Source organism: Gallinula chloropus, assembly GCF_964237585.1.
Source record: "Gallinula chloropus genome assembly, chromosome: Z".
NCBI classification, from domain to species: domain Eukaryota; kingdom Metazoa; phylum Chordata; class Aves; order Gruiformes; family Rallidae; genus Gallinula; species Gallinula chloropus.
In genome coordinates, this window is record NC_140089.1 from 55,109,208 (window position 1) to 55,134,536 (window position 25,329).

The following is a 25,329-nucleotide window of genomic DNA, read 5'->3' on the forward strand; positions in this document are numbered from 1 at the left end:
AAAGCAAAAATCCCAACAGGAAGGCCATTCTTACTGTGATAGATGAGCCTTTGTTTAGTAAACCACATGTACCTTGAAACAGGTTCCAACGTTCTGATTTTGTAAGAATGATTGTGTAACGTATATTGTTAGTTGCTAACAAAGCATAGAACTGAGTTATAGGTAACTTAGACGTGGAAACCATAGAAATTAAGTAGCCAAGGAATGAGCTTGCTGTTAAAGATGACCAAATATGGGAGAGGGGTCAACTAAGGGACAAGTGAGGAAGAGGAGCAACTTCATCCCATCGACCACTAGAAGGTAGAAGACGACCCCCTAACAACAACTGGCGCATGTGCAGAATAAGCCTCATTGAAACAATCGGGACCCGGAACTAAAGGACTATAAAACCCTGAATTCGGAAAGGGACGGTGCGTGCCGTTGATAGAGCTGAGACGCTCTGGCCGCCCAGCACTGTTGGCTTAATTGCCGCCTGCTAAATTAATAAAATTAAGTTTGTAACTGAATTAACTGTTTTCCCACTGGTGACTGGGAAACACACGATAACACTTACCCGTATCTAAGGAATGCCTTAGACTGCAGGAAAGAAATGCAGCTCAGGAAAGGTGATAGGTGGGAGGGAAGATCGGAGTGCACAGTGGCTTTGGTGGCCCTGCGAGCTGAGAGGGACTGGTACTCCAGGCTCCTTTGGTACCCTTCCTTTCTCCCTTATTCACCAGAACAACCCTAGGAGGTCTTGTCATGGCAAGGGTGCTTACTGTACTTCAACTCTTGGAATTTTGCCCAATGCCAGGTTTAGAAAAGAATTCCATTCCAGGTTTGGTCTTCTCCATCCCTGAGGACAGATGGTTTTTCATGGCTCAATACAAACATCCAAAAGAAAACACAGCAGAAATATCAAATGAGATTGTTTCTTGATACTCGTGAGTACACAAGTTGAATGGATAGGCAAGACACTACAAGCAGCATTTTATCATACAGCTAAGAAGGAGATGTCCTTAGAATAATAGAATCATAGCACTGTAGGGGTTGGAAGGGACCTCGAGAGATCATTGGGTCCAACCCCCCTGCCAAAGCAGGCTCCCTAAGACATATCACTCAGATAGTCGTCCAGGTGTATCTCAGTGATATGTCCCAGGGAATCTGAAGACTGTTGAAGACTTTCACTTGAAGTCAGCTGCTCTCTCATTCAATCCAGAGTGCATTCAGATTCAGGTCACTGCAGGCTGAGCGGGAAAATGTGTTTCTCTAATAATGTGTTCTAAGTTCTGTACGGAAAAAATTGATTCAGTTTTTTTTCCCATGAGGAAATTTTTCAAAACCATTCTGATTTTTGCAGTAGTGTTGACGGGAGGTACAAGCTGACACGTCATCAGTGACTGCCCTTTTCTGACTCTTAAGAATGTACACTCTCTTTCAGTGGAAAGAATTGTGGGTCTCTGTACATCAAGTCTCCAAAGATATTAAAACAGGCATCTGAAGTCACTGGCATTGGATCAAACCCATCCTGTTTCTGCCCACTGATTAGGAGGGGAAGCAGACAAGAACTCAGAGGTCGGGGTTGGCAGTGCGCTCATTTGAGCAAGACTTCCAATCATTGCCCTGGTTTAGGCAATCGCTAGTCCAAAGAGAAACAATCCCGTGCTAATAATGACCAAGCATTTCTACTGGCACAGATAGCCTCTGCTGTCCTGAGTGGGCCTTCAAGAAGTCAGCTGAGAGCACTGTCACAACCTCTGCTTCCTCTGCCACTTCTCAGTTTCCTCATGTCCCACCCGTTTGCAAAAGTCTCTCCTCATTTTTGCTTTTCTTTTTCCTTAGATCTTGGTCAGCATCTCCTGTTCATACACCACTTTGTGCTTTTCTGTTTCTTGAGTGAAGTATCAGTGTGGGGTTGGTCTCAGCAGCAGGAGTAAGAACACATGGGAAGATCCTGAGCCTGTTGGTGTTTCCCCGTCTCTCCCCAGTGGTAGCGTAGGACTTTCTCTTGCTCTGTGAATCAGTGGCGGTTTTTTCTCTCTGTAAAGTAAGTACTTCTTCCCTCCTCCCCTGGCAGCTAGTGCTGGAATATTTGGTGGAACATCTTACACAGCCACATGTACTCGACATACACATGCTGCAATTTAAGTCTCGTTATTCCACTGTGGACTAGAAGTATGTTAGCTTAGGCCAAGGTAGAAAAGCCGAACTGAACTGCTTCAGTTCTTTCCCTTCCTTTTTACCCGGGCAACATTTGGTCACAAAACGTCTTTTTTCATGGCTCTGTGACTTGTCAGTCTACGGTGACAGACAGAGCCCACTTCATGAGGAAATGTAGCTAAGTCCAAGGTTATTCTTCTTCCTTGCAGGTTGTGCTAACGAGCGTAATAACAGTTTTGGTAAGGGATCCAGAACATGCTCCTCTTGGTTGGCTCCTCTGCAAGAACCTGTTATACAAAATCTGCTCTAAAAATTCTGTGATGTTGATTCTTCTCTCACTCAGAACGGGCTAGCTAAGGACAGAATGTACTGTGTAGCTCACAATGTTAGTTCCCAAACATCTTCCCTTCATTTATTTTTCTCCTTTTTTTTTTTTTTTTCTTTAATAGTGTGAGGAGTTTTGTGTACACTGGAAGGTATAACTCACAATGAAGAAATATGTATATCAATAGATCATCTTGTCTTATTCATTCCACCCAAAGTGGCACTGAATTGACAGGTAGTACTGGTATTGCAAATGTGACACAGTTTGTCTAATTAAACATTTTGTTCAGTAAACGTATTTTTACAATTCCTCAGCAGATAAAGAAATAGAAATAAAATACTTCAGTAGAAATAAACCAGTGTTGTTCATAAACTGATTGCATTTAAACTTGTTCTATAGTGTTTGCCAATGCATTTGCAGAAATTCCAATGCTTAAAGCGTTCTTTTGCTGTAAAATTGAGTCAGAATGGAAGTAGCACCCATGTCAGGCCACTCCATCTGTGGTGGAGATACTTTTTATATTAACTGGTGATTTTCTGCACAAAGCAAGCTACAAAAAATGTCCTAACGATAATAAGGGATTGTCCTCTTCATCATGTTGTGTTAAATTCAGGATTTTCTCCCCTGAATGTAAATCAAGAGAGAGTTTGTTCCTTTCCTGGGGGATCCCATGTCTGCTCTAAAATACTTGTTCCTATGCATAAATTTGCAATAGACTTTATGTGTATGTATCTACAAATGGGCCTATGCCTTTACCTAAACCTCTGTAGGCACATATAGGCCTGTGCCTAAACCTGTACATATATTTATATCCTCTGTAGGCATATAAAGGCCTGTACCGAAGCCTAAGCCTGTACATGTATTTATATCCTCTGGAGGTATATCTAGATATATATATTTCAGGACATTAGGGATGGCTTTGCTCATCATGAAGCTGGAATGCACGCTTGCAGCCCAGAAAGCTTGCCATACCCTGGGCAGCATCAAAAGCAGCACAACCAGAAGGTTAAGGGAGGTGCTTCTGCCCCTTTACTCTGCCCTGGTGAGACCCCACCTGCAGTACTGCATCCAGCTCTGGGGTCCCCACCTTAAGAAGGACAAAGAGCATACTTAAGAGTCTATCATGCACTTTTGAAACAATTACTAGAATACTTGTAGCTCGGAACTGAATAGATAAATCTCTTAAAACTGAAGCTGTAAAATTTGGAGGAGAATTAATGTTACCCCATTTACAAACAGGAGTGAGGTGGGTGGTGGTCTCTTTTCCTAAGTAACAAACAATAGGACCTTTTCATAAAACACTCTCTCTCTTACCCTCCCCTCCCTTCCCTTACACTGCCCTCCCCTCTTCTTTCTTTTCCTATGGGCAGGTCATTCTGTTTAGTTCTGTGACCTGCAAGAACTTCTATAGAATTGCTGTTTAGGACTTGCTGAATTCACCACAGCTCCGCTCTGCGGCTGTGACCTTGACTTTTAGGTTGTGTCTGGTAAAACAAGGAACACTTGACATTCTGTGGGTAGGAGTTCAGCTAGCAGGGTAATAACAAAAGTTTGCATTGGAAGGTGAGCATTTAAAAATCTCTGTAGTCATGAATGGGCAGTATGATTTTATGGAGTTATGGAGGAAACAGGAAACACCCTTCTTCCTCTGATCCAGAGTGCTTTGAGCTCTGTGCAAGTAGGAAATAGCATTTTCTTTTTTCATTTAGATGGTGAAACTGAGTTTTAAAAAATGAAGAACAGAAGTTTGTTATCAGTGTTTGCATCATCATTTCCCTAAAGAGCATGTCACTGAGAGCATCGTCCAGAAGCTTCTTGAACTCAGCAAAGCCACTCGGTGTGACCACATTCACACTGGGGAGCCTGTTCCAGTGCCGGGCCACCCTCTCAATAAAGATCCTCTTCCTAATATACAAAATGAAAATTTTGGAAAGGACTAGAGCCAGCATTGATCCCTGGAGTGCACCACTAGTTACTGGCCTCCAACTAGACTTTGTGCCATTGACCACCACCCTCTGCACCTGGTCACTCAGCCAGTTTTCAGTCCACCTCAACTTTGTTCAACACAAACCTTAGGGGTTTTTTACTTCATCCTAAAATGGAGTATTTGTGTCATTATTAAAGATGAAAAAACCAGCCTTTCACAGACCTAATTGTAAACTACAATGTTCCAGATTTTCCAGACAGCTTCACCCCTAAAGAACTGCAAAGACTACTGAGGAAAAACACTAAAATGGTGACATTGTTGTTGAGGCATTAAGCTGAGTTGAAGAAACTCTCTACATGGATCAACACAGGCACATCTCCGATCTTAGCGCTCTGGAGTTATATCATTTGAATTTTTTGAACATTTTCTTCAATAGCCATTTATTCATATTCTGATACTAGCTTTAGCCACGCTGAGCTCTCTTTAACCGGGTCTGTTTAGGATGAATCTTATTGCTTTTACTTTACTCATTCTTGGCTAAAACAAGGTGTCTTCAAAATAGATGTTTCTGTCAATTATTTCAGAAATAACCGCTGCTGTCACTTCAGCCAGAACTTGCAGAAATTAAAAACAAATTTAAAATTCCCACCTGGGGACATTCCTTAGCTACATGGTTCTTACAGACTTGGGATCCACACAAGCGTGCTTTCTTCTTTATCCCATGTCTTGCCACAGTACTGTGCTCTGCATGTACAGGTGGCTTTCAGCTTTTATTCTTAATGTTACAGTAGAGCTCAAAAGGACTTCTCTTCAGCCTTTCTGGACCTCAAGGAACTTTCTCCAGCCTGTCACTTAACAGTCTCCCTTCTGGCATTGATAGCACTTAGGTTATTTCCTGAAAGACCAACATTTCATTGAACAACTCCATTCCTTCCTTAAAAAAAGGGTATTGACATGCCATTTCAGCATCAGTGCAGTTGGTTCTAGAAAAGCAGACAGCACAGTAAAGTCTGAAGTGATGTTTATCAGGTACGCTGAACTTGCTGCAAAAGTGAAGTGCTTGGTGGGGAAGCAGCGTGTGTTTTAAGACAAGAAATAAAACAGAGGCATGAAATAAACAGAGAAATAATATATTTGTACATACAGTCTTAGATAAGAGTTAGAGAGAGAAAAATTCAAAGCAGGTATGACGCCTCATGATTAGGTATTCCTATTTCCTCCACCAATTTCCCAGTTTGTCTTTTTTCAAACACTTGGGATTCTTCACCTCTTGCCCTTTCTTTCCAGTACCTGCAGGAAAGCTGGGAGGGACTGTTCGCAAGCACATGTAGCAACAGGACAAAGGGCAGTGGGTTTAAGCAAGAGCAGGGGAGGTTTACATTAGGCATTAGGAAGAAGCTCTTCACTATGAGAATGGTGAAACACTGGAGCAGGTTGCCCAGAGAGGTGGTGGAGGCCCCATCCCTGCAGGCATTCAAGGTCAGGCTTGATGAAGCTCTGAGCAACCTGACTGAGTTAGCGGTGTCCCTGCTTACTGCAGGGGGGTGGAATAGATGACCTTTGAAGGTCCCTCCCAAACTAACACATTCCATGATTCTATGATTCTTTTCCGAGGCACTTCACTGATGGAAACATTTCCCAACTTTTCTTCTTCTGAAAAAAGATTGATGAATAGTCCGTGCAAATTCCAGCCTCTTTCACATTGGGAATGGAGCAACAACAGCCCAGGCAGTGCTCCAGCAGTGACCAAAGCCATCAAATGCATCAGAGCTTTTGAAAGCACAAAGAGAAACCCAAAGGTATTAATTCTCCTCTGCGGCCCATGACTATGAGCAGCAATGGATGTTTTTATGGAAATTAGTACCAAAGACACTTTTTAGCTGGAAACTGGAGATATTGGAGTGAAGTTGTGATGCATTCTCTTGGGGCTTGTAAGCATAAACCTGAATTCAGGCAGTGCAGAACTGCATCAGCCCCAAAGGAACATCCTCATGGCTCTTGCCTCAACAAGCTTCAGTACCTGTCAGACCGCTGAGATGCGGTGCAGAGGGGCTGTCTACCGGCCCATTTTTGGAATGCACATCATCCACACCCCTGTCATAAAGCCAAGATGCAAAGAAATGTGTCAGTTAGGTAGATTTGAAGACCCTCAACTTACTTCTGGGTTATTTCCCTGGCTGCTCTGGCAGATCTGGTTATTTTGTCTCTACCACCATTCTCTGATGCATAGAGGACATTAAGAAGTCTGGATTGGTAAACATTTGCTCAAGACAGAGGTCCCTTTATCTGTATCCTTTTGTATCCTTCCCACCATTCGTGCTTTAGTCACAAACTGAACAATGAACTTCTTATGATATGCTGTTTTTAAAGAAATAAGTAAGTTGTTTTGCCTATTGCCAACTTCAACATATTCAAGATACCTAATCTTGAAGAGGTGCAGAAAGCAATATGGTTTTCCCTTTTAGCTGTGCACAAGGACACAGGAAACTTGATAGATCTGCAGCTTGCTCAAGCAGCACGGGCAGAATTTGGACAGGGTTGTTTGCTCTCTGTGTTCTAACCGTTCAGATAAATATGGCACCTCCTCTTCCTTCACCACAAAAGGAAAAAGGATCACCACTTGAAAAAGGATCAACAAAAATGCTTCAAGGATCTTCTTCTTAACAGCAGCATTGCTGAAGCAGCAGCAGCCAGCCAGGAAGACAGCTGCTGTCCCATATACCAGTGCTGGAAAAAATGCATTCCAGCGCCTGGCGCCTGTGCTCTTACGCTTGCCAAGCTCACCCTAGGAGTCGCCACACGTGTGCTGGCTTTGACAGCAGAGATGCAGAGTAGAAAGAGCAGAGCAGCAGGGAACGCTCTGCCATACTCTGTTTCTTTCTGCAGAAGGTTTTCCACAGAAGGCACAGTGAGGGTGCCCACGTTTTGCCTAATGTCCAGGAGGAGCGTTACTTTTTATTTACATCTGGAAATTTTATTTTCACTTCTGGTGAAGCTGTTTTCTCCCACTGTTGTGGGACATGATGTATCTAGCTTCTCGTTAGCCCAAGTCATTGACATGGAAATCAGTCGGGATGAAAATGCATTCCTGAAAACCTGAAGCATTCGGACAGCATGCCCAATGACTGTGTGGTGCCACTGAAGGAAATTGGACTTCCACTGAAGTTTTTACCTATGCACGCAGTAAAGATCATAGCATTAGATAATGGGCTTTTAAAAAGACAGGAATGTTGGTACTTGTTGGGGCCAGATAAGGTTCCAGTCGGTGTTTGGGCTGACTGGCATCTTGTCTCCAACACTGCCCATAAGGTGGTGCTGTCCATCTTGCATTGTCGATGGAAAAGTCTGGCTTAGCGTGTGAATACTTTTATCTCAGTCCTGCTCAACGTTTAGGGACAGACATATGATCCTTGGCATAGAAGCCACAGCAAGCTCTGAGTCGGAAACTGAGAATGGTCGTGGTTGGGATCAGGATAGAGTTAATCTTCTTTTGGCAGCTGGTGTGGTGCGTATTCGGGAGTCAGGATGAGAGCAGTGTTGCTAACACACTGATGGGTCTGGGTGTTGCCAAGCAGTTAAGGACTTTTCAGCTTCTCACGCTGCCCTGATACCGAGAAGACCGGGAGGGAAGGGCACCCAGGCAGCTGGGAGAGGGGACACAGCTGGGACAGGTGACCCAAACTGGCCAAAGAGGATATTCCATGCCCATTGTGTCATGCTCAGCGTAGGGGCGGGCTGGTGCGGGAGGCGCACCCAGCCTCAGGACGTGGGCTTTGGGGACGCTCCAGTTCCAGGATGGCTCTGAGCTGTGCGGTCTGAGTTGTGTGGTTTGGTGAGAAACTGCGGGGGGAAGAAGGGGGGTCGTTTGGAATGATGTTGTTTGTCTTCCCAAGTAATCATTGTACATGATGGAGCCCAGCTTTCCTGGAGACAGCTGGACACCTGCCTGCTGATGGGAAAAGGAGTTCCTCGCAGAGGAATGAGTTCCAGCTCCTGTCAAAACATCAGAAACTAAATGCTGGCAACTTTAGACTTCAGCCTTACATCAGGATTGCACTGCATCCCACAAAGGAGCATACTGACTCCTGTCACCTCTAAGGGATACACAAGGACTGATCACTGCAGTTAGCGATTGGTCAAAGTTCTGATGTCAGTTCAAATTTTAAAAACGAATATATTCTAAGGTCCATGTAATCTTAGTGAAATAATGATACCAGGCACGCAGAAAGGCAGTCTGTGAAATCTGACCATGTTCTGGGGATGACTTTGGTGTTTGCATGAAACTTGATTTTAGCTGTTTTACCTCTTCAATAAACTCCCATTCCTGCTACCTACAAAAATAGAAGACTATGGTGACATCAAATCTTTTTCTTGTAGACTTGGGGTTACTCTAGGCTTGCTTTTCTTAACAACTCAGAGCTGGGCCATCCCTTCAGTGAGTGGCAATTCAGATGTTGTATTTATGATCTTATATGCTCTTTTATCACAACTGCAGAAGAGACCAAGTCCCCTGTTTTGGTTGGCTGAAAGTCCCTAATCTGCTTTTGTCGTCTTCTCATCATTAATCCAACTTGTTCATAATAATAACTAACTGCAACATACTACTTGAAGTGAATTCGATTTTACTTTAACACGTGTCTCTGTACATACAGTTGACGGATTTCTGTCCAGGGGGTTGTGGAGTCTCCTCCGGAGATATTCAAGACCCATCTGGACCCCTCCCTGTGTGACCTGTCCTAAGGAACCTGCTTTGGCAGCGGGGTTGGACCCAATGATCTTTTGAGGTCCATCCAACCCCTACAGTTCTGTGATTCTGTGAAGATACCTTGGGCATAAAAAACATCAATAAAGAAATAAAATGATTTTAAAAGAAAGAAGGAAGGCATAATGTTTTCACTATGGTTAAAGACAAAGGAAAGAAAGCAACAGATAAACCTGTCAGTTTCATGGATCTTGCAAAGCTGAGAAGCTTTTGTGGTGGATCTCATCTGCTGGCAGAAGGCAACTGCTTTGGACCTGCTGACACGTCATCAGCGACTGCCCTTTTCTGACTCTTAACAATGTATACTCTCTTTCAGTGGAAAGAATTGTGGGTCTCTGTACATCAAGTCTCCAAAGATATTAAAACAGGCATCTGAAGTCACTGGCATTGGATCAAACTGATCCAGTTTCTGCCCACTGATTAGGAGGGGAAGCAGACAAGAACTCAGAGGTCGGGGTTGGCAGTGCGCCCATCTGAGCAAGGCTTCCAATCATTGCCCTGGTTTAGGCAATCGCTAGTCCAAAGAGAAACAATCCCGTGCTAATAATGAACAAGCATTTCTACTGGCACAGATAGCCTCTGCTGTCCTGAGTGGGCCTTCAAGAAGTTGGCTGAGAGCACTGTCACAAGCTCTGCTCGTCTGCCACTTCTCAGTTTCCTCATGTCCCATCCTTTTGAGAAACTGTTGCAGTTTTGTCAGGCTGTGCTGCTGAGACGGTTTCTTTAAGCGGCAGCTGGAGTTTTCTGCCAGCCTAAACTAAACAAGTAATGAATATGTATATGTGTCTGAGGTAACCTAATGATTTTTGAATAAGGATATGGTATAAAAGTGCTACAAAATCTGACCAAAGTTCTGCCTACTTTATTAGGTCACCTGCTCTTGCAAGAATGTGTAATAAATTACTGTGTCACTAACGTGTGTACCTCAAGTCCTTTCTTTAGGACCATTGGCATTTCTAACACCACCCCCTCACTGAGAGGGAAACCATCTTTCAAGGGACTGACCGAAGCCCCCATCTCCCAGTCCCTTTCCCCCCTGTGCTGTGATCGGGAGGGAAGAAGGGAGTGAGATCATGGCTAAAGTGAGGTCTGCTAAGAAGGGAGCAGGGGAGGAGGTTAGAGATGTTTTAAGATCTGGAAAAGGAAAACAGCTCATGAAGTTGTAACCGAGAACCCCATTTTTCCCCAGTCCCTGCCCCCCTGCACTGCGAACAGGGGGGGAGAAGGGAACATAATCCTGACTGAAGTCTGCTAAGAAGGGATTGGGGGGTGGGGGGGGGGTGGGGGGGAGGGAAGTGTTTTAAGATCTGGTTACGTTTGTTGTAAGATCTGGTCACACTCCCAAAACTGGTTTTTTTCTTCACTGTCCTTTGTAGTTGCAGTGGAGTGTAATAGACTAGAGTAGTTTCTCTCTTCTTCACTTTGTGCTGAGTCTCTTTTGCCCTCGTCGATGACAGAATGGTCCCTACCTGTCCTTATTTTGACTCTTGAGCATCGTAATATATATATTTTCTCCCCTGTCCAACTAAGGGGAGCAATAGACTGACTTTGGTGGACGTCTGGCCTGCAGCCAGGGTGAATCCACGACAGAAACCTTCTCGTCATTTTTGCTTTTCTCTTACCTTAGACGTTGGACAGCATCTCCTGTTCATACATCACTGTGGGCTGTACTTTTTGGTGAGCGAAGTATCAGTGTGGGTTTGGTCCCAGCAGCAGGAATAAAACCACATGGGAGGATCCTGAGCCTGGTGGTGCTTCCCCCTGTATCCCTGGTGGTAGCATAGCTGTTTTGGGTTTCTCTTGCTCTGTGAATCAGTGGCTGTTTTTCTCTCTGTAAAGTAGCTTGAAAGCTCTGGGTAAAATAATCAAATCCTGTCAATTGACATGTCAGGGAAGCATCATGAATTTGAAGCAGATTTGTTTCTACGAAGTGATGATTAAGGAGGTCTGACAAGCCAGAGGAGCTGAGGGGCGGGGGGCAAATTTCAAACCTGAATAGGTTTTGACAAGAGTTGCTAAATACACATGGGCAGCCTGCATGTCTGTGTGTACTTTTACATGTGTTGGAGTTGTAAAATGGAATAATGTATTTTAATGGTCTGCTGGGGTTTGCTTGGTTTTGGGGGTGTGGGGTGGTATTTTTCCTCGACGGAAGCACTCAGCAAGTGAGGTCAAGAAGACTGAACAGTTTGCTATAAGACTTGCTGGATCGGCAGAAGAGAGGGAAAGCGTTTATTCTCTCGTGTGATGGTTACGGGTCTTTATCAGCAGTGCTAGATTTCAGTCCCTTTCCTTAGGTCCAAAAGGCTCTGGTGTCACACATCCTGGTGTGCGTGGAGGAGTGTTGTGCAGGGGGACAAAATCCACGGTGGTCTTTGAAGACTCACGGTCTCTGTAGCTCTGCTAGATACGGGATCGAGTCAGTTTTCTTTGTAGCAGCTGGTACGGGGCTGGGTTTCGGATTTGTGCTGAAATGGCGTTGGCAATACAGGGATGTTTCTGGTATTGCCGAGCAGCACTTGCAGTCAAGGCCTTTTGTGCTCCTCACCCCGCCCCAGCGGCACGTAGGCTGTGGGTGCACTAGAAGTTGTGAGGGGACAGGCGGGACAGCTGACCTCAACTGGCCAAAGGGATGCGATAAGCCATACCACATGACATCATGCTGAGCGTCCAACCCTGTTGGAAGGGAGAGGAAGGTCATTTGGGGTGATGGGGTGTCCTGGTTTTGGTCAGGATGGTGTTAAAATGGATTTGTAGCAGTTGATGGAATGCTGTGTTTGGGAGTTAAAATGAAAGAAGTGCTGATAACACCCTGATGTTGTTAGTTTCTGTCAGACAGTCAAGGACATTCTCAGCTCTTCATGAGAAAGGAGGGGCGAGGCCAGGACAGTTGACCTAACTGACCAAAGAGAGTATTCCATGCCAGTTACGTCCTGCCCAGGATATCGGGGGGCTGACGGGAAGAAGGCCGAGGGCGGCTCCGGGACGCACAGTTGTTGGGGGACGGTCGGGTTCTGGAAGGGCTCTGGGTGGCACGGGCTGAGTTGTGTGGTTTGGTGAGAAACTGCATTGTGTATCAACAGCTTCATATATTTTTGCTCTAAAGTCCTGTCAGCATTGTTATATTGTATCTTTCTCTTATCTTAGTAAACTATCCTTAACCCAACCCACGGGTCTCTTAATTTCTTGGTTCTGGGGTTATTTGCCCCTACCTTTTCCCTTTCCTTACCTCTCACACACCCCACCACACCCCCCTTCCCTTTTCCCTGCTCTTTTCCTTTAAGGAGCAGGCAGCTGCGTGGATCTCGGCTCTCAGCCTGGGTGAAACCACGACACTTCCCTTGGCAGGGTACGGCCCTGGGGTGACACAGAGAGCAGCACCAAGCTGTGAGTCGCCCTAGCAAGGCGGCACCGGGCAGCGCAGGCTGGCAGGAGAGCAGAGCCCTGGGACGTGTGGGCAGAGGGCGTGCTGAGCAGGTGGTCAGAGCTGAGGTGAGGAGTGGAGGGGCGCGTGCCCTGGCTGCTGGCGCAGCTCGGTTGCTGTCAGCTCCCGGGGACCCGTGGAATAGGCCACAGTATGTCCCTGGCTGCCTGAGTGCTGCAAGAAGGACGTAAGATGACATGAATAAGGGAAGGTCTGTGCACTGATGGCAAACATGGAAATGGTACAGAGCAAGCTATTTATTTCCAAAAGTCAAAAACAATTAAAATATAGAACATCGAATAAACAATGTAGACTATCTAGAATATGTAATAGAATATATAACAGACTATCTATGGAATATATAATACAGACTATCTAAACTAATGATCTATTTTCTATTCCCGCTGGCGGGGTGGCCTCTTGGGTTGCCGTGAAGAGCCCTGGGAACTGCTGGCCCTCCTCTTTGGTGGTCGTCTTGGTCTGGTAGGGCCACACTCCCTGCCCTGGCTGGCACTGGAGGGACCTGCCACAGTCTGCCCCAGACCCGCCGCCGGCTCTTCATGCTCCCCATGGGTGGGAACGGAAGCGTTGTGGGGGCTGGGTGAATCCCCACGAAGAGCAGCGGCTGAGATGCTGGGGCGCTCCTGTTCCCGAGTCCCAGATGGGCTGCTGGAGAAGGCTGGTCCAGAGGCAGGAGAGCCTCCTCGGGAGGCTGCAGCATGAGGGCCAGATGCAGGGCTGCCCTCCCGCTCCTCGGCTGCAGGGCCGTCCTCCAGGTCCAGCAGGCGACGGGCCTCCCTGCTGCAGCGCTGCACGGCGACATCGATGAGCTGGTGTACGAATGTCACCGTGTGGCGTCGGAGGCAGGCCCTCAGCAGCTGGACCAGAAAATGTTCATCCAGCCCGAACAGGACGAGGAGGGACCTAACCAGGAGTTCTGCTGTCTCCGCCTGCAAATGCCGCCTCCCAAAGATCTGTCCCAGCTTCTGCCTCACCCAGGGCAGAAGCAGCTGGAGGAGAGCAGGATGGTCATTGAAAAGAGATGCCCAGGTGCGAGGCTGGAGACCCCCGGGCACCATCCCCACAGGCTGTCCTGGTGCTGCTGGAGGCCTGTGGGCAGCTGCATCGCCAGGAGCTGCCTCTGCCTGCTGGCCAGCATTGTATGATGCTTCAGGTGGTGTGATGACACGCTCCTCAAAATCCTCATCAGCCCGCACCGAGTGGACGATGGAGTGCACTCTCCTCTTGCAGAGGGGGCACTCGGGCTTGCTGCCAGCCCACCGCAGGATGCAGCCGTAACAGAACCGGTGGAGGCATGGCATCATGAAGGCGGCGTTGTCAATGCTGTCCAGGCAGATTGGACAGCGCTGTTCCACCTCCGTGGCCATGCTGTGTGCTGGCTGCGGTGGGCTGAGAGGAGCTGCAGATGGTCAGTTGCTCCCCCTCTTTGGTTCAGCGGCAGCCGCTGTCCCCTAGAAAGGAAAGGAACAGAGGCCACAATTAGTGGCTGACCCGCCAAGGGGTGTAAGAAATGGCCATGCCCCTCAAGAAGGAAACCCTGCCAGCTCCCCAGCCTGAGGTTTCCCCTTCCCAGCTCACCTCTGCTGCTGCGAATACGCGCTGCGGGTGCTTCGGCTGCCTGCGCCTGGCAGGGCTGGGACACGTCCTCTGACGGCTCTCAGACTCTGCACGGTCACGATGCCTAAGCAGGGTACCAGCACCGACACCTCCCTGCGACACTCCAGCCTCGCTGGCTGCTGGGCCGGAGTCTGCGCACGAGTGGCTGGCTGGGACTCGGCGCCCACAGAGACGCACCGAGGTGCGCCTGGTCACAGCCCATCGCTAGGTGACATCACAGTTCTCCCTAGGTGCCTGCAGAACCAATCACTCGCTCCATTTCTAGCTGAGCTAAGAGCTTCACCTCCAGGGTCTCCAGATGCTTTGTTTTTGTGAGACATTTAAATGTTAATTTGCCTCATGTCATCACCAAGCCATTACGGAAAGGACCTGTGAATGCATTTCATCCCAGAAGCACATATGTATCATCTGAGCATACATGTACAACCAGTTGTGCCCCCTGGCTGCAAAGCAACCCAGAAAGACAAGCACACAGGTACGGAAAGTAGAAGCCAAGGAAGTACCACACAATTTCAGTGGCCATTCTTCTTTCAACCCCCTGTGCTCAGGAATCTAAGCAAAAATCCCAACAGGAAGGCCATTCTTACTGTGATAGATGAGCCTTTGTTCAGTAAACCACATGTACCTTGAAACAGGTTGTAACGTTCTGATTTTGTAAGAATGATTGTGTAACGTATATTGTTAGTTGCTAACGAAGCATAGAACTGAGTTATAGGTAACTTAGAAGTGGAAACCATAGAAATGAAGTAGCCAATGAATGAGCTTGCTATTAAAGATGACCAAATATGGGAGAGGGGTCAACTAAGGCACAAGTGAGGAAGAGGAGCAACTTCATCCCATCGACCACCATGAGGTAGAAGACGACCCCCTAACAACAACTGGCGCATGTGCAGAATAAGCCTCAGTGAAACAATTGGGACCCGGAACTAAAGGACTATAAAAACCTGAATTCGGACAGGGACGGTGGGTGCCGTTGATAGAGCTGAGACGCTCTGGCCGCCCAGCACTGTTGGCTTAATTGCCGCCTGCTAAATTAATAAAATTAAGTTTGTAACTGAATTAACTGGTTTCCGACTGGTGACTGGGAAACCCACGATAACACTTTGGTGCCGTGACCCGGATGGAGAACAACCGGACGTGAGCCTCTGAGCAGGGAGGCGCCCCGCTGTATCAGCGGCCCTGCCAGAGGATCCGCTCCCCACCCCCCCCCCCACCGAGAGGGAAACCATCTTGCAAGGGACTGATCGAAGCCCCATCTCCCAGTCCCTTTCCCCCCTGTGCTGCGTTCAGGAGGTAAGAAGGGAGTGAGATCATGCCTAGAGTGAAGTCAGCTAAGAAGGGAGTGGGGGAGGAGGTTAGAGGTGTTTTAAGATTTGGAAAAGGAAAACAGCTCATGAAGAAGTAACCGAGAACCCCATTTTCCCCAGTCCCTGCTCCCCCTGTACTGCGAACAGGGGGGAAGAAGGGAGCATAATCCTGACTGAAGTCTGCTAAGAAGGGAATGGTGGGGGGTGGGAGGGAAGTGTTTTAAGATCTGGTTACGTTTGTTGTAAGATCTGGTCACACTCCCAAAGCCGGATTTTTCTTCACTGTCCTTTGTAGTTGCAGTGGAGTGTAATAGACTAGAGTAGTTTCTCTCTTCTTCACTTTGTGCTGAGTCTCTTTTGCCCTCGTCGATGACAGAATGGTCTCTACCTGTCCTTATTTTGACTCCTGAGCCTCTTAATATATGTATTTTCTCCCCTGTCCAACTAAGGGGAGTAATAGACTGACTTTGGTGGACGTCTGGCCTGCAGCCAGGGTGAATAGACGACAGAAACCTTCTCGTCATTTATGCTTTTCTCTTACCTTAGAGGTTGGACAGCATCTCCTGTTCATACATCACTTTGCCCTATAATATTTGGTGAGCAAAGTATCAGTGTGGGTTTGGTCCCAGCAGCAGGAATAAAACCACATGGGAGGATCCTGACCCTGTTGGTGCTTCCCTTATTATCCCTGGTGGTAGCATAGCTGTTTTGGGTTTCTCTTGCTCTGTGAATCAGTGGCTGTTTTTCTCTCTGTAAAGTAGCTTGAAAGCTCTGGGTAAAATAATCAAATCCTGTCAATTGACATGTCAGGGAAGCACCACAACTTTGAAGCAGATTTGTTTCTATGAAGTGATTAAGGGCATCTGACAAGCCAGAGGAGCTGAGGGGCAGGGGGCAAATTTCAAACCTGAATAGGTTTTGACAAGAGTTGCTAAATACACATGGGCAGCCTGCATGTCTGTGTGTACTTTTACATGCATTGGAGTTGTAAAATGGAATAATGTATTTTAATGGTCTGCTGGGGTTTGCTTGGTTTTGGGGTTGTGGGGTGGTATTTTTCCTCGACGGAAGCACTCAGCAAGTGAGGTCAAGAAGACTGAACAGTTTGCTATAAGACTTGCTGGATCAGCAGAAGAGAGGGAAAGCTTTTATTCTCTCGTGTGATGGTTACGGGTCTTTATCAGCAGTGCTAGATTTCAGTCCCTTTCCTTAGGTCCAAAAGGCTCTGGTGTCACACATCCTGGTGTGCGTGGAGGAGTGTTGTGCAGGGGGACAAAATCCACGGTGGTCTTTGAAGACTCACGGTCTCTGTAGCTCTGCTAGATACGGGATCGAGTCAGTTTTCTTTGTAGCAGCTGGTACGGTGCTGGGTTTCAGATTTGTGCTGAAATGGCGTTGGCAATACAGGGATGTTTCTGGTATTGCCGAGCAGCACTTGCAGTCAAGGCCTTTTGTGCTCCTCACCCCGCCCCACCGGCACGAAGGCTGTGGCTGCACTAGAAGTTGTGAGGGGACAGGCAGGACAGCTGACCTCAACTGGCCAAAGGGATGCGATAAGCCATACCACATGACATCATGCTGAGCGTCCAACCCTGTTGGAAGGGAGAGGAAGGTCATTTGGGGTGATGGGGTGTCCTGGTTTTGGTCAGGATGGTGTTAAAATGGATTTGTAGCAGTTGATGGAATGCTGTGTTTGGGAGTTAAAATGAAAGAAGTGCTGATAACACCCTGATGTTGTTAATTGCTGTCAGACAGTCAAGGACATTCTCAGCTCTTCATGAGAAAGGAGGGGCGAGGCCAGGACAGGTGACCTAACTGACCAAAGAGAGTATTCCACGCCCGTTACCTCCTGCCCAGGATATCGGGGGCTGACGGAAGGAAGGCCGAGGGCAGCTCCGGGACGCACAGTTGTTGGGGGACGGTCGGGTTCTGGAAGGGCTCTGGGTGGCACGGGCTGAGTTGTGTGGTTTGGTGAGAAACTGCACTGTGTATCAACAGCTTCATATATTTTTGCTATAAAGTAAACTATCCTTAACCCAACCCACGGGCCTCTTAATTTCTTGGTTCTGGGGTTATTTGCCCCTACCTTTTCCCTTCCCTTACCTCTCACACACCCCCCCACAACCCCCTTCCCTTTTCCCTGCTCTTTTCCTTTAAGGAGCAGGCAGCTGCGTGGATCTCGGCTCTCAGCCTGGGTGAAACCACGACACTTCCCTTGGCAGGGTATGGCCCTGGGGTGACACAGAGAGCAGCACCAAGCTGTGAGTCGCCCTAGCAAGGCGGCACCGGGCAGCGCAGGCTGGCAGGAGAGCAGAGCCCTGGGACGTGGGGCCAGAGGGTGCCCTGAGCAGGTGGTCAGAGCTTGGGTGAGGAGTGGAGGGGCGCGTGCCCTGGCTGCTGGCGCAGCTCGGTTGCTGTCAGCTCCCGGGGACCCGTGGAAAAGGCCACAGTATGTCCCTGGCTGCCTGAGTGCTGCAAGAAGGACGTAAGATGACATGAATAAGGTAAGGTCTGTGCACTGCTGTCAAACATGGAAACGGTACAGAGCAAGCTATTTATTTCCAAAAGTCAAAAACAATTAAAATATAGAACATGGAATATACAATGTAGACTATCTAGAATATATAATAGAATATATAGCAGACTATCTATGGAATATATAATACAGACTATCTAATCTAATTATCTATTTTCTATTCCTGCTGGTGGGGTGGCCTCTTGGGTGGCCGTGAAGAGTCCTGGGAGCCGCTGGCCCTCCTCTTTGGTGGCCGTCTTGGTCTGGCAGGGCCACACTCCCTGCCCTGGCTGGCACTGGAGGGACCTGCCACAGTCTGCCCAAGACACACCGCCAGCTCTTCATGCTCCCCATGGGTGGGAACGGAAGCGTTGTGGGGGCTGGTGGAATCACCATGAAGAGCAGCGGATGAGGTGCTGGGGCGCTCCTGTTGCCGAGCCCCAGCTGGGCTGCTGCTGGAGGGGGCTGGTCCAGAGGCAGGAGACCCTCCTCGGGAGGCTGCAGCGTGAGGACCAGATGCAGGGCTGCCCTCCCGCTCCTCGGCTGCAGGGCCGTCCTCCAGTCCCAGTAGGTGACGGGCCTCCCTGCTGCAGCGCTGCACGGCGACATCGATGAGCTGGTGTACGAATGTCACCGTGTGGCGTTGGAGGCAGGCCCTCAGCAGCTGGACCAGAAAATGTTCATCCAGCTCGGAAGGACGAGGAGGGACATAACCAGGAGTTCTGCTGTCTCTGCCTGCAAATGCCGCCTCCCAATGGTCTGTCCCAGCTTCTGCCTCACCCAGGGCAGAAGCAGCTGGAGGAGAGCAGGATGGTCATTGAAAACAGATGCCCAGGGTCTAGGCTGGAGACCCCCGGGCACCATCCCCACAGGCTGTCCTGGTGCTGCTGGAGGCCTGTGGGCAGCTGCATCGCCAGGAGCTGCCTCTGCCTGCTGGCCAGCACTGGATGATGCTTCAGGTGGTGTGATGTGACGCTCCTGAAAACCCTCATCAGCCCGCACCAAGTGGACGATGGACTGCACTCTCCTTCTGCAGATGGGGCACTCGGGCTTGCTGCCAGCCCACCGCAGGATGCAGCCGTAACAGAACCGGTGGAGGCATGGCATCACGAAGGCGGCGTTGTCAATGCTGTCCAGGCAGATTGGACAGCGCTGTTCCACCTCTGTGGCCATGCTTTGTGCTGGCTGCTGTGGGCTGGGAGGAGCTGCAGATGGTCAGTTGCTCCCCCTCTTTGGTTCAGCGGCAGCCGGTGACCCCCTAGAAAGGAAAGGAACAGAGGCCACAATTAGTGGCTGACCCGCCAAGGGGTGTAAGAAATGGCCATGCCCCTCAAGAAGGAAACCCTGCCAGCTCCCCAGGCCGAGGTTTCCCCTCCCAGCTCACCTCTGCTGCTGCGAATACGCACTGCGGGTGCTTCGGCTGCCTGCGCCTGGCAGGGCTGGGACACGTCCTCTGACGGCTCTCGGACTCTGCACGGTCACGATGCCTAAGCTGGGTACCAGCACCGACACCTCCCTGCGACACTCCAGCCTTGCTGGCTGCTGGGCCGGAGTCTGCGCACGAGTGGCTGGCTGGGACTCGATGCCCACAGAGACGCACCGAGGTGCGCCTGGTCACAGCCCATCGCTAGGTGACATCACAATTGTCTCTGGGTGCCTGCAGAACCAATCACTCGCTCCATTTCTAGCTGAGCTAAGAGTGTGACGTCCATGGTCTCCAGATGCTTTGTTTTCATGAGACATTTCAATTTTAAGTCGCCTTATGTCATCACCAAGCCTTTACGGAAAGGACCCGTGAATGCATTTCATCACCAGAAGCACATATGTATCATCTGAGCATACATGTACAACCAGTTGTGCCCCCTGGCTGCAAAGCAACCCAGAAAGACAAGCACACAGGTACGGAATGTAGAAGCCAAGGAACTACCACACAATTCCATTGGCAGTTCTTTTTTCAATCTGTAATTGTGGGTTTCCCAATCACCAGTCGGAAACCAGTTAATTCAGTTACACTTATTTTTATTAATTTAGCAGGTGGCAAATAAGCTTGGGCAGCGCTGGGCGACCAGAGCGCCTCAGCTCTACCAACGGCGCGCACAGTCCCTGTCCAAATTTAGGTTTTTATAGTCTTTTAGTTCCGGGTCCCGATTGTTTCATGGGCCAGTTTTTGTTAGGTGGTCGTCTTCTACCTCATGTGGTCGATGGGATGAAGTTGCTCCTCTTCCTCACTTGTCCCTTAGTTGACCCCTCTCCCATATTTGGTCATCTTTAACAGCAAGCTCATTCATTGGCTACTTGATTTCTGTGGTTTCCACTTCTAAGTTACCTAGAACTCAATTCTATGCTTCCTTAGCAACTTACAATATATGTTAACACAATCATTCTTACAAAATCAGAATGTTACCATCTGTTTCAAGGTACATGCGGTTTACTGAACAAAGGCTCATTTATCACTATCCCCCCTTTTTCCTTTTAATCACCATTTTGTTCAGGAAACCGTTGTAATTCTCGGTGCCTTATTATAAGAGTTTCAACTTTTTCATCATTTTTTAGAGGCCCATATTCAACTCATACTATCATAAGATGTGTTGCTTCTATTAATTTATTAAAAATGTAAAGGCCAAATGTTAATCCTAATCTTATTAAAATTACTGGTCCAGCTATTATAGACAACAAATTAGTTAAGCGGGGGAAGAGTTAAACCATGATTCATACCAGCCTTGTTGAGATTCTCTTTCTCGCCGTCTCTTTTCCAATCTTTCTCTAAGTTTGGCCATGGTCTCTCTAACAGTGCTGGTACGATCTGCATAAATACAACACACTTCTCCCAAGGCTACGCAAAGTCCCCAGATACATACAATAGTCCAAATAGTCAGCCAGGATGGGTGGCGGTGTCTCAGTTCCTTACAGGGTTTTACTTGATCCCATTTAGTGCCCTCTGGCGCCCCTTTTTCTTTTTCTGGGTAGGTGTGTTCTTGAGACAGTTTTCAGCCAGGGTTAGCATTGGGGCAGCTCCTCCAAGGCTTGCGCATTACTCTGATCTCGGGGTTCCGTCCTTCACAGTTTTTCACACCTCTGCCTCGCCCGTCGGCTCGGTTGCTTCGAGTCACGGGGTGTTCCGTCTTCTCGGCAGCAGGGGTATTCTTCAGGAGGCGCCGAGATTTTTCTCTTAGCCCACCTTTGTTTGAATTTCTCCCAGTGATTCGTTTGACTTCTGGGGAGCTGCACCATACTCCACTTAGGTCTCTCCGGCAACACACCTGGACAATAGTTATTGAAAGAGGAACAGGCTCGTTTGGGTGGAAACAATAATATTCTGGTAACCTATCTATATTCCACCACTGTGGTGACCATTTCTCAATTTCCCCTTAAGCTATTTTATACTCAAATATTTCTTGTGTCAATTTTAATTTTTGTGTGTAATTATTCCCATAAACTCCACTAGGAGAGGTTCCTTCATAACAATGAGACCACCAGCGTCCTTGGCAGATTTTACAAATAAAACACACAAAAGGATAACAATTACAACGTTTGACTCCACATTTAACTCTAAAGCTTTTACACACTTATAGTTACAAGTTTCTGCTTCGTCACTTATCTGTAGAAGAACATCAGTGTTTAAGATCTCTTTAGGGTCGTTCTGAGACTTCCAGGGGAATTGGTAACCTTCTAGGGTGGTTCCTGGGGCGTTCAGTCCTAATGGCTGTATCTGTTGTAAATAAGACAAGAAAAGGTCCCTCCCATTGAGGCGTTATAGAAGTTTCTTTCCAAGTCTTTATCTGGACTTTGTCACCCAATTGTATCTTGTGTATTGCCATATCCGAGGGGGGGGGGGGGGGGGAAGGGGAGAGGGGGCGTTGTGCCAATATTCCTTTTCTTATTAACTCCTTTCTTCTTGCCATTACCTGTATTATATAAGTTTCTACTAGGGAATCCTCCAATCGCGGATGATTCCCCGGGTTACTCATGTCATATGACATCCCATATAACATTTCAAAGGGAGAAACACCCACATCAGTTCTCGGCTGTGTTTAGATATTTGATAGAGCCAATGGTAAACACCCAATCCAAAACATCCCTGTTTCCAATTTTAATTTTGTTAATTTTTTTTATTTTCTCCATTCATTCTTTCAACTCTACCAGAACTTTGTGGGTGCCATGGTGTGTGGTGTTGCCACTCAATTCCAAATCTACAGTTTCAACAATCCCATATTGGGGAGTAATTTTTTTTTCTAATAATATTTTAACCACCACCCAGGCTGTGGTTTGTGTTGTCGAATCAGTAAAATCAATTTGTATATTAGAAAAGGGTCTATGGGCCAGGATTGATTCTTCCTCCTGCTTTTTTTCCATGTGCATCTTGTGCTGCCCTCCAGCCGGTGCAAGCAGCTTCCACGCGTGCTTGGTGAACCAGCCAGGGGAAGCAGCTCAGCTGCATGCTACGTCCGCAAACACCACGCAGCTGTAACTCTGTGATCTCCATCGCCACGTCCACTATGCACATACACTGGCACCAGCAAGATGCCAGCACAGGGGAGGGGCACGGTGTCTGGGAGGAGGAAGACTATTGCTGTAGGCAGCAGTACTGTTAAAATTACTAGTTAAAAACATTTTGTGGATCTACGGGATACAGCTGTATTATTTTTCTTAGATATTGTCTATTGACCCTTTGACATGTTATACACCCCCCTAAAATTTGCTTGCCCAGATCATAGAAACCAATGCACATATACTTAATTACAAATTGGTCAATTAAGGCTTGAGTGCCCCAGTGTGTACCGCTGTGTATTCTTTGTAAAATTTTGAGGGCCATTGTTTTAGGAAAAACCTCTCGTCTGTCAGGTAATTCTCAGGGACCTGAACTGTTCTTTTGTATTCCCATCTTTATTAGTTTTTCTTGTTCCTGTGGTGTGAATTTTGGTACCTGTGGATTTAGTTCTTTCTGCCTCTTATCCGATATATCTGTGTCCCCAGTCACTAGAAGTAGTAAAGCAGCTCTTTTAGCTTCTTGGTCGGCTAAATTATTTGCTCTTCTTTGCGGGGTTAACCCTTTCAGGTGTCCCCTCAAGCGTACCACTGCAATTTTCTTAGGGCCCCTTACACCTTGTAAAATCTGGGGTTAATTTGCTTTTCATTTTTCATTTATTTCCAGGGAAATTCCTAGTTTAACCATTAAGTCTCATAGTCGGCTTCGGGCACCAGCAACAACGATTCTAAGCCAATTTTGGAGTTGCTTTCAAATAATATTTCCTCAACCATGGGTACTGCAAAGGGTTCCCCTTTTGCGCCAATTACCTGTACTGTCTCCGAGGAAATTTTACATCCCTGCGTTAAACTTTGGAGGGTAGATCTTTCCGTCCCTGAGTCCACGAGGAACTCAATTTCTTGCTGCTGGGGACATACTTTCAGGAGGAGTCCCAGAGCTCGGACCCGCACCCTCAGCCTGGTCTAATGGATCGGGTGCTAAGGGATCTGCGGGAGGGGGAGGTGGTATATAGAGGGGAGGCGAAGTTGATATTTCATCCTCCTCCTGTACCCATCTCCTATGAGCTCGTTCTCTTTCACTTAAAGCGTATAAATTTGCCCTTTTTTCAAAAATGGAACAAAGGGCTGCATATTTATTTTATTCCAAAATAAATGGTTCCTATGCATTTACATAAAAATTTAGAGCTTGACATACCCAATCCTGAATAGAACCAAACCTGGGCCACTGAACAGATTCACCCATTACGGGTTGTCCTCATCTATCACAACCCCCATGTGCTCAGGAATATAAGCAAAAATACCAACAGGAAGGCCATTCTTGCCCGTATCCAAGGAATGCCTTAGACTGCAGGAAAGAAATGCAGCTCACGAAAGGTGATAGGTGGGAGGGAAGATCGGAGTGCACAGTGGCTTTGGTGGCCCTGCAAGCTGAGAGGGCCTGTCACTCAAGGCTCCTTTAGTACACTTCCTTTCTCCCTTATGCATCAGAACACCCTTAGGACGTCTTGTCATGGCAAGTGTGCTTACTGTACTTCACCTCTTGGAATTTTGCCTGATGCCAGGTTTAGAAAAGAATTCCATTCCGGGCTTGGCTTTCTCCATCCCTGAGGAGAGATGGTTTTTCATGGCTCAGTACAAACATCCAAAAGAAAACACAGCAGAAACATCAAATGAGATTTCAAATATCAAATGATAAAATGCTGCTACAAGCAGCATACAGCTAAGAAGGAGATGTCTACCGGCACAGATAGCCTCCGCTGTCCTGAGTGGGCCTTGTCCTTGAAAATCCTTGGTATAATGGCAGTCTCTATTGTAAAGGAAACTAATATGACTATGCTGATGGGAACACGCAATCGTCTATGCATCTTCAGCTGTGTCCAGTGGCTCCTGTGTGTTTAGGAGAAGGGCAGACAAAAGCTTAGGACAATAGCTCTTGTTTAAAACCTGACCAGATAGACACCTTAGGGGCTATGCTTAATGACTACAGAACCATGCTTGCGTGTTTTGTGGTCTCTGTGAGCACCTGCCAAACCGACGGCTTCTGTGGTATGGGGCTGCCAAGTCTGAGTGCCCCGCACCTTAAAATCCGTGTGTTTTACATGAGGTCATGCAAAGACAGCGGTATGGTTCTCCTTTGGTTCAAACATACGTCCCGGTGCCTAGCCAGTACAATCCCCACAGCCTTATGTTTCCCTACCTAAAGGAAAGAGAAAGAATGAATAGTGCCTCTTGTTTAAAACCTGACAAGACAGCCACCTTAGGGGCTATGCTTAATGACTACAGAACTATGCTTTTTGTCATGCGCCATCATCATGGCGGAACTACTGGGTTCACTGGATTCACGCATGTGTCAGCTTCCTTTTCTAGTACTTTCTGTGTGGAGGTGGTGAGGGAAAACTGCGCATGTGCATTTCCAGAAGCACACAGTTAGGTGAACAAGCACTGGAGCAGCAGAAAATGGCTGGCATTGGTGAGGATGAGAGCCCAAATCCCTTCCCCGAACCTCATCCTTCAACTCCAGGAGTGGTAAGGTTTCCTTTCTACAGCACTATAGCCAGGCAGTAGGGACAATGTCCTTGCTATGGCTCTAGTGGTGTATTGTTCCCCTTCCATTAGACTTTCGGGTCGTCACAGCCTATCCAACGTGTGCAGTTTCACCTCCCGGAGCAAGCCGAGACATGGGTGACCTGTCCTAAGGAACCTGCTTTGGCAGCGGAGTTGGACCCAATGATCTCTTGAGGTCCCTTCCAACCCTTATAGTTCTGTGATTCTGTGAAGATACCTTGGGCATAAAAAGCATCAATAAA